Source organism: Quercus lobata, chromosome 10, assembly GCF_001633185.2.
Source record: "Quercus lobata isolate SW786 chromosome 10, ValleyOak3.0 Primary Assembly, whole genome shotgun sequence".
NCBI classification, from domain to species: Eukaryota; Viridiplantae; Streptophyta; class Magnoliopsida; order Fagales; family Fagaceae; genus Quercus; species Quercus lobata.
The window spans coordinates 40,451,562-40,462,115 of record NC_044913.1 but is presented as its reverse complement, the minus strand read 5'-3'; positions in this window follow the sequence as shown (position 1 = coordinate 40,462,115).

Genomic DNA, 10,554 nt, shown 5'->3' with positions numbered 1-10,554 from the left:
TCTATATAGACTTCAATATTCTCGCCCAACTGAGGTTCAAACATCTTAGTCATCATCTTTTGATAGATGGACCCTGCATTTTTCAAGCCAAAGGACATTACCTTGTAGTGGTAGTTTCCATTGGGAGTAACAAAAACTGTCTTTTTCTGGTCCTCTAGTACTAGCAGTATTTGATGGTATCCTTGAAAGGCATCTAAAAAGTTCATCCGAGGATGGCCTACAGTAGCATCTACCAGCTGGTCTATCCGAGGCATAGGAAATGGATCTTTCGGACAAGCCCTGTTTAAATCCATGAAATTCACGCACACTCACCATTTTCCGTTCTTTTTCCTTACTACCATAGTATTGGCCAGCCATTTAGGATAGAAAACCTCTTTGATAGCCCCCGCCTGCTTAAGTTTGGTCACCTCATCTTTGATAGCGTCAGAATGTTCTCTGGATGAGCGCTGAGGATGTTGTTTTTTGGGAGTAACAGATAGGTTAACATTTAAGTGGTGACAAATGAAACTTGGGTCCACCCTCGGGGCTTCATAAGCATTCCATGCGAATACATCCATGTTTTTTCTCAAGAATTCTATTAGCTTTTGTCTCTCTTGGGGAGGCAATTGGGAGCCGACCTGAAAGAACTTCTCCAGATCATCACCAACAGTAACCTTTTCTAGATCTTCACACTTCGCTTCCTCGGTTGATTCATTGTTGGACATTATCGAGGTTCTTAATTGCTATGAGTTCCTTTCAGTAGAAGTCGAGGACTCCGTATTGGGCCTATGCAAGATGGCAGCCACCATGCACTGTCTAGCCATGGATTGATTCCCTACAATCTCTTTAACTTGGCCGTTGGACGGATATTTTACCTTCTGGTGAAGGGTAGAAGAAACGGCTAAAGCATGGAGCCAAGGCTTGGTCACAATAGCCGTATAACGTGAATAAGCATCCACCACAATGAAGCCCACTCCACCACATCAGAATTGATCTGTATTGACAGTCTAATCTGACATCTTAGAGTAACTGTCTTTCCCTTGAAACTTACTAGTGGGGAATCGTACGCTGTCAAGTCCTTGGGTTTCAAATTCAGCCCCTTGTACAGGTCGAGGTACATTATCTCAACAGCGCTTCCCTGATCTACCAACACTCTTCTCACATCGTACCCCCTAACCTAAGTGTGACCACCAAAGCATCGTCATGGGGTTGGATAGTTCCGATCTTATCATTAGGCGAGAAGCCCAAGACTAACGGGGCCTCTATTCTGGCTTTTTTTGGTTTTGAATTACTGTCTTCGGTTAATGGCCGAGCCACTGACATTATTCTGGAGGGACAGGAGCCGGTCCTACCGGGGGCAGCGAAGATGACATTGATCATTCTTAGAGGAGGTCTTGAGGAAGAATCTCTTCGTGGATTTGAAACTATCTGACTCGCTTGGCCACTACAGTGGTGCAGTAGCTGCTTTAACTTCCCTTCTCAGACAAGCTGGTCCAAATGATCCCAAAGATTCCTGCAATCTTCCAAGGTGTATCCCTGATCTTGATGATATTGGCAATAAAAGTTTTGGTTGCGTCTCAAGGGGTTTCCGGCCATCTTATTTGGTCATTTGAAGAATGGCTCGTTCTTAATCTTTTCTAGAACCTGATGCACTGGTTCTCGGAATACTGCATTAACGGTCTAGGTGTTAGTAGACCCTGATTGTCCAGTAAAATCTCTCCGGGGCCAGTTATTATTAAATTGGTTCGACCTGAAATCCCTCCTCTCTTGAGGGATAACCTTAGCTTTTCCTTTACCCAGTTGTTGATCTTCTTCAACCATTTTATACTTGTCAATACGATCCATAAGTTGGCGTAGGCTGGTGACTGGTTTTCTTGTTAAGGACTTCCTTAAACCATGCTCGACTAGGAGGCCACTCTTGAAAGTACTAACGGCAATATCTTCAAAGTCACCCTCTATCTCATTATACATCTCTTAGTATCTATCCGAGTACGTTTTCAGGGTTTCCTCTTCTAGCATGGACAAAGACAGTAAGTGTACAGTGCAAAACTGTAAGTGCACAGTATCGTAGTTTTATAATAAAGTGATGAGAAGAGTATCGTCCTCAGGGATTGGTAACTTACTTTTGACAAATACCAAAATTATTCTAATCTTGATTTTATCTAGAGAAGTCACTAAGGTTTTAGTAATTGGAATTCAAAATAAAATCAATTTAAATAAAAGATACGCAGAGGAAAAAAAAGATGTTGCTTGAAAATCAACTTAATGAGAAAGAAACTTCTAGGAAATCGATTTCACCTAATCTCTCACTATGCTTTACTTATCTAGCTAATTTAATTTAATTTTCTCTGTTTGTTAGCATTCTCCAAACTCATCCAACAGCCTCTTTCGATAGTCAATTGGAAACATTCTTGTTCATTATTTTACACAAGAGTATGCAATTTAATAAAGCAAGAAGGCATTAAGACCAATGATTTTAATACTACATAGGTTCATACAAGTCTTTCGATCTCTATATTTACCTATGCTGAAATATTCAAGATCTATCTTATAATCCCCTCTTTCGACAGCAAATCACAAGATTAAAATCATCTAATTAATGGCCAGTTAATTAGAAGCAATAAGCTTAGAATAAATCAGACAAACATAAAGAGAATTTGTTCAAATTAACATAGAAAAGCAAGCATAGTTCGAAACTAGATTACATCGTTTTCCTAGAATAAAGAAAGTTTAGTTCATGCTAAAAATTAAATCCAACACAAACGAGTTCACCATAATTTTTTCTAAGAAGATTGGAAAGAAAATAAATGCTGAAAAATTCTCTGTTCCAGCCCTCTCTTTCTTTATGCTTCAGCACCTTTTTTTTCTCTTCTTGCTTCAGCGGCTGACCTCTTTTTGCTTCAGCAGCTGTCCTCTTTTTTTTCCAGCGTTCCTCCTTGATTTTTCTTTTTTGCCCTATGTTTTTAAAGTCCAGCCCTTTACTTGTTGCAGCCTAACACAGCCCAAAAAGCCCAAACGTTTTTCAGTTTTTCAGCCCAAACGTTTTTTAGCTTCAGTTCAGCCACTCTTTCTTCTTCTTTTTTCTGCTTTATTCTTTTCTGTTGCAGCCCAAAAATATTACATTCAGCCCAAAACGTTTTTAATTTTTCTTCAACCCAAAATACTTTTTCAGTTCAGCCCAAAAATCTCTGTTCAACTTCAACGCCTCCTTCTTTTTGTTTCTTTTCTTCTTGCCTTTCTTTTCTGCCTTTAGCCACATCGTATTGCCCTTTTTCAGCCCAAGTGTTCAGCTCAAAACCTTTTTCAGCTGCTTCATGTCTCTTTATTTGAGTAAATCTTCATTTTCTTCAAATCTAAAATAAAATTTAAATAACAATAATGAAGTCTAAAATCAACAAAAAAAATAAATAAAATTAGACTAAAGTTTAAAGTTGAGGAGTGATAAATTACACTCAATTATGCAAGTCATCAGTAAGGAGTCTAAAGGCCAAGGGACCCTCGTACATGTGATAAAGCGGGAGCCAAACGCTTGAGTGAGCTCCTTGAAGGAATTTATAGAACCTGTCTTCAAGCCGTCAAACCATCTCATCGCCACGAGTCCCAAACTTGATGGGAACACCTTGCACATTAAGGCTTCGTCCTTAGAATAGACAGTCATTCTCTGATTGAAATGACTCACATGCTCCACCGGGTCTGTTCGCCCATTATAGATGGTGAATGTTGGCTGATGGAAACGCTGATGAGGAGCTACTCTTTCGATTCTATGCGTGAACGACGACTTGGCAATCTGGTTCAAAGCTTTGCTCATCGCATCATTTCCCAATCCCCTGTGAAAAGGGCTTTTGCATCGACGTTCACAATGATGCTCTTCTTTATATGAGAAGGATTCGCTAAGGGGAGTCCTTGATCTTCGTTGATAACTGCTATCCTTCTCATCGTCGGAGGAGGAATCAGACAGGGTGGGAGTTCGTTTTCATTGTGCATGGCGTAACTTCTTCTTAAGCTGGTCGATTTCCCTTTGCATGTCTTTATTGTGTTGTTCTTGAGAGACGTGACTCCCAACTCAAGAGTGGTTTTTGCTTGTGTGCATAACGTGCATGCTGCCCTCCCTATCTTTCCTACATTCAAGATTGGTGAAAGGATTTTCACGTTGAGATGCCATGAATTTTGCTTGATGTGAGCCTGAATTTGCCATATTTGACCGTTGTTTTCACTACCAGATAAGTTATTTCCCATAGACGGCGCCAATTGTAGGGTCCCGATTTGTGGCCCAAGCCCAAAATATATAGGATCTCGGTCCAATAAGCCCAATACAATAAATTTTTAGAGAGTGGGTCAAAGAACTAAGCCTTAATGATCTGAACAACGGTTAATATAGGATTATATGATAATCAGGTACGGACAAGATGTATGATATCAATAGAAGTTCAGTCCGAGAAGACCGTAACTATATATATTGATCACAGTTGAATACAGAAACAATTTGGATTACTATAGTATTCTCTCTCTCTTTTCTTTTCTTTTCTCTCCCCCTCTTTATGAAGAGTCTTTCACCTTATATATCCTCCTTTGGATTATCTTCACCCTCCACTTGTTGATCATCCGAACCCTTACTTAAGTACTTGTCCCATCAGATACCCTCTTTGGTTTTCTGTGAGTTGTAGTAGCCAAGATAGTACTATTTAGAGGTCTTCTCCACATAAATGCGGCTAGAAAAGTAGCTGCAGTGCATTTAATGCAGTGGTGGTAGCTTTCCCTTAGATATTTTTAGGTTTCCTTCCTTCTCGTATGTTCCTGAAGTGTGTCTCTATCATTGATGCTTCTTGGAGGATTACACTAACGGATGGAGTACATATTGTGAATTGTATTCATCATATCCGAGGAGTAGTTCCTCCTCGAATAACCTCTCACTTGTTCCCCATCTTTGAGACTTTAATTGGGAATGTTTAACAACTATCCGCTTCTCCTCGGACCTATCGATGTCCTCGGACAAGGCCTAAGGCCCAATATACTATTCCAGGCTCTTACCCCTACAGTTATGTTCTTCCATTATACTTGATATGGATATAAGCTATGTGGATTTACACATAGACATACTAAAACCCATTGATAGAAAGGAAGAAACCAATCTAACACCTTGGTAAATCTTCACATTCCAGACTAGATGGTGAATGGATGACTAGCCTTGTGCACGACCATCCTAGTAGGAATATGAAGATTTAACAAAGGAGGGTCTTCCTAGTTTAAATCCTAAACCCCAAATCTATACGGTAAGTGAAGGAATAGCCTCGTATATCACCATATTTGATTTTAGGGTTTATTCAAGGAAGATTTCTTCTATATTATGTCTTTTAGGGAGGGTGGAAAAAAAAAAGGAGAGAAAATGGGAGATAAAATATTTTTGGTGGATGTTTGGTTGGAGAGAGAGAAGGAAAAAAAAATTCGTGGGGCTTGGGTATTTTCTACCTAGGCCAACCAAAATGGGGAGAAAACTTGGTGAAAAATGCTCATTGTTTGAGCAAACAAAAATTCTCATGTGCAAAGTGCACATGAGTTTCGTTCTTTGCCAATTTGCATCTTTCTTTTCTTTTTTTCTTTTTTTAATTCTTTTTTTTTCCATCTTCTTCAGTTTTTGTCTTTTCTTATACTTCTCATTCGGTTTTTTTCATCTTTTTTTTGTCTCTTTGTTATACTATTTGTTTCAGTTTTTTTTTTTTTTTCTCTATTCTTTTTTTTTTTTTCATCTTCTTTGGTTTTTATCTTTTCTTATACTTCTCATTCGTTTTTTTTCTTTTTTTTCATCTTCCTTTGGCTTGTGCTCTTCCAAAAAAAAAAAAAAAAAGCGTCTGTACACAATTTTTTAATAAATAAATTTGTTAGCTTTTTTTTATTTAATAAGGATATAATTGTAAATTTATACCAACTTCATTTCCCACCAAACAAATGAATTTTTCATCTCTCCACTTTTTAATCATCCCAACCAAACACAAATGAGAGAAAATTAAATCTCTTCTATCATCACACTTTAATTTCTATCCATTCCTTATTTTCTATCCTCCCACTTTTTCACCCTTCCAACCAAACGGATCCTTAAAGTTTAAGGATGGTTTATGGTGCTAGTAAGAGAGCTAGCATCCTTGAACCTTTGCATCCATGAGAAGGTGACAAGGAAAAATAAAAGGAGCTTTAATGTAAAGTGCATAATTTAAAGGCAAGGAAATATAAAGAGCATAATTTAAAGGAATTTATATACATCATTAAAGGAAAATAAGGCCATTACCTGAATTTAAAGGAACAAAGGATTCCCTTCCCCACCCCCACCCCCCCCCCCCAAAAAAAATGAACAAATGATTTACTTTTCACAAATTGAAGACAAAAAAAAAAAAAAAAAAAAAAAAAGATTATTTAGAGTAAATTAAGGAATTGAAGCAACCAATTATATTGATATGAAATTTAAAATCGAACTATCCATGTAACAAATAAATAGTTGACATATTTTAAATTTTATAATTCCCATTATAAATATAAGTTCTCTTTTCTTGTAATGTGTTATCAATCAACTGAATGTATCCCATAAATAAAAAATCATCTAAATGTAAAATGTAACCATCTAACCTTTGGTGGTATGGCCGTAAGTATTAGTGACCAAACCAAATTAATTGCTTGGGTTCTTTCATTCTTATGTTTTCTTTTTGTTCCATACTATTTCAAATTTTGACAAATTCAGTAGACAACAACAAAATAAAAACAAAACAGAAAGGCATAATATGGAATGCGATTATGCGAAAATTTTTAGAAAAGTTTTATTAGGAAAAAAAAAAAAAAAACTGATCATGGAGAAATTTTTGTATCCATTGGTATGAGCCAGTGAGTTCTACAAGACCAGTTCCCGTCAAAGTCCTTTCAGTTCTAGTTCCCACCATTGGAGTCCTAAAACAACGCAGTAGATATCTGTGTGCTCCTGAGGAATCTCTTTGATTACTACTTCTTCCCATATTTCCTGCTGTTCTTACAAGAACACCATGTCAGCTATTAGAGAGCTTGCTCTATCCTCTCTCTTTCAGGTGTTATTTCAAAGGTTAGCTTCACCTGACTTGGCGAAGATTTTTCACCAAGGGAAAATTGAGCTAAGTCAGGATGGGAACGTTGCTGACAATCCATGCAGTTCTGGATGATACAGAAGAGAGGCAGATGACAAACAAGCTCGTGAAGGTGTGGTTGTATGAGATTAGAGACTTGGCTTATGATGTGGAGGATATTTTGGATAGTTTGGTACTGAAATTGTTATGAAAATGTTATGGATTTGAATTTGGGTACTTGAATATGGACTTGGATTTGGATTTAAAATGTCTTGTTTCCAAATCTATAAATTTTATTGTTTGAATTTATTTTTTACCTAGAAAGATTTTTCTTTTTCTTTTTTTGTTTTTTTTGAGGGTCTACCTAGAAAGATTTGAAACTATAAAATTTAAATCAATTGAAGAATGGCAATAGGATTCTAAAATTTCATGGACTCATATGTTGTTTTTTCGTGGAAGATAGTTTCATCCTATTGCGTCCGTTTTTGACGATTGCTCTATATCTTCAAACCAAGACATCAATTGGTTTTTGGTGTATATAGAGATCAAACTTCATATCTCTTATTTGACCGTAAGAGACTTTACTAGCTGAGCTAACTGAAACTCATTCCATAGACTCATATTTTTTTATCAAAAGATTTTAAGGTTTTAAGTTCTTGGTGTATTTAGCTAAATCCAAATCTTTAATCTTTTTAAACTATTCAAACAAAGTATTTAGATTTTAATTACCTAAATTCATATCCCCGTACCCAAATTCTAATATCTATTACTATTAATAATAAGATTCTCTGCTTGGGTTTTTAACATTTTGCGTATTAAAATACCCTCACACAAATTCTTAAACTCTCTAAAATGCTCTTATCTTTTAGTTAAATAATTTTAAATTAAAATGCATAAACTAGTTAAAAAAGTAATTTATTGTTCCTAAGTTTTAAGCGTTTTCCTTTAGCTTCTCCATTCAGTCTAAAATTTAGGACACTATCTCCATTTTTTTTTAAAACATTATTCACGTTATCTTACCTCTTTCTTTAAAAAAATACAAACAATTGTTTATATATCACTTTTAAATATTATAACACTAAACCAAAAAAAACAAATGAATGAAAAAAAGTATTATTGCATACACAAAACGTGTGGGATGAGTCTAGTATGTGCGTGTGTGTGTGTGTGTGTGGTGGGTAAAAATATAATTTTGCTGACTTTCTTACAATAAATTTGTTATTTGAAGAAGGCTCTGTTGAAACTAAGTACATCATAAGTCATCGGGAAGGTGTCCTTGGTAGAAGGTACTTGAAAGGGTTAGAATGTATACCTAATAGGATCAAAGAGTATGTACTTGGGAGTGACAAATGGAGTTCTCAGCCTAATGCACCTTGGCCAAGTCAGAGAGAGTTTCTGGGAGTGTCTGAGAGAGTGCTCTGAAAAGTCTCCTCGGCCAAAGGGAGTCCTCAACCTAATGCACCTCAGCCAAGTCAAAGGGCACACTTAGGAGTGTCTAAAAGAGTGCTCTGGAAAGTCTCCTCGGCCAAAGGGAGTCCTTGGCCAAGTCAGAAGAGTACTTGGGAGTGTCTGAGAGAGTGCTTTGGAAAGTCTCCTTAGCCAAAGGGAGATAATCTCTTAAAGGATCAGAGCTCTAAGAGAATAAAAAAGAGTGAGAAAGTGAGAGAGGGAGCATCTTCTTTTCCAAATGGTCTCTCCCCCTTTTATAGAGAACCATGTGGTTGTAGATGTTCAAGGGAATGTGTAAGCTTAATGTATAGAACATGTGTCACCATGCATAGTTCTTTAGTACTAAATGTGCCTAATTTTAATTCGTTGCACTCACTTTGTTTAAAAATGGGACCCCCAACAATAGCCCCCCAGTTTCTATTTGCCTAATTTGAGGAAAGGAAGTGGACACTGGATGCACTTTTAGGACCTTGGCTAACTAGTGGTTTGGCCATACTTGGGTAGAACAGCCTTTAAAGAACAATGATAGTGTTGGGCTCAACTGTGCCTAGACTAGCTAGGATTTTGATTAATGGTGGCTTTAGGCTCAGCCATACTTGGGCTAGCTAGGATTGGGCTAGACCATACTTGGGCTGGCCAGGGTTTTGATATAAGCGCTGGGCTTGGCCAGGGTTTTGATATAATGGCTGCGTTGGGTTGGGCCATACCTGGACTAGCCAGGATTTAGAGATGATGGCAACACTAGGCTCGACCATACTTGCACTAGGGTTTTGAGATAATGGCAGCACTGGGCTCGACCATACCTGGGTTAGCCAGAATTTAGAGATGATGGCGATGCTAGGCTCAACTGTACTTAGACTAGCTAGGGTTTTGATATAATAAGGGCACTGGGCTAGGCCATACTTGGGCTAGCCAAGATTTTGATATAATGGTGGCGTTAGACTCAACCATACTTGGACTGGGCAGGATTTTGATTATCTAGATGCCTTCTGAGAGAAACTTACAAGAGTCTTCTATGACAAACCACCCTAACACATCCCCCATTTGATGTGTGGCTAGTAGTTGCTTTTATGCAAGGACTAGACTTTAATCTCAAGCTGTACCATAGTTTTAGTCTGGCTTCCCACAAATGGTGCCAATTATAGTGGGTAAAAATATGATTCTGTTAACTTTCCTACAATAAATTTGTTATTTGAAGGAGGCTTTGCTGAAACTAAGTATATCATGAGTCATCGAGAAGGTGTCCTCGATAGAAGGTGTTTGAAAGGGTTAGAATGTGTTCCTAATAGGATCAAAGAGTATGTACTTGGAAGTGTCAAAGGGAGTCCTCGGCCTAATGCATCTCGGCCAAGTCAGAGGGAGTTCCTAGAAGTGTCTAAGAGCACCAAAAAGTCTCCTTGACTAAAGGGAGTCCTTGGTCTAATGCATCTCGGCCAAGTTAAAGGGACCACCTAAGAATGTCTAAGTGAGTGCTCTAGAAAGTCTCTTCAACCAAAAGAAGTCATCGGCCTAATGCACCTTGGCCAAGTTAGAGGGAGTACCTCGGAGTGTTTGAAAGAGTGCTCTAGAAAGTTTCCTCGGCCAAAGGGAGTCCCCGGTCTAATGCACCTCAGCCAAGTCAAAGGGTACCTAGGAGTGTTTGAAAGAGTGCTCTGAAAAATCTTCTCGGACAAAGGGAGATAATCCCTCAAAGGGTTAGAGCTCTAAGAGAATTAAAGAGAGAGAGAGAGTTCTCTTTTCCAAATGACCTCTCCCTCTTTTATAGAGAACCCTGTGATTGTAGGTGTTCAAGGAAATATGTAGACTTAATGTACAAAATATATGTCACCATGCATGATTCTTTGCTATTACATGTGCCTAATTTTAATTAGTTGCATTCACTTTGTTTAAAAATAGCACCCCACAATATATATATATATATATATATATATATATATATATATATATCAATATAGTTAATCATTTTTTTCCCATAAATTTTTTTTTTAAAATAGTTTACTAATGTGTGCCTTTAGGACACACGTTAATAAAACTCTTTTATTAATAT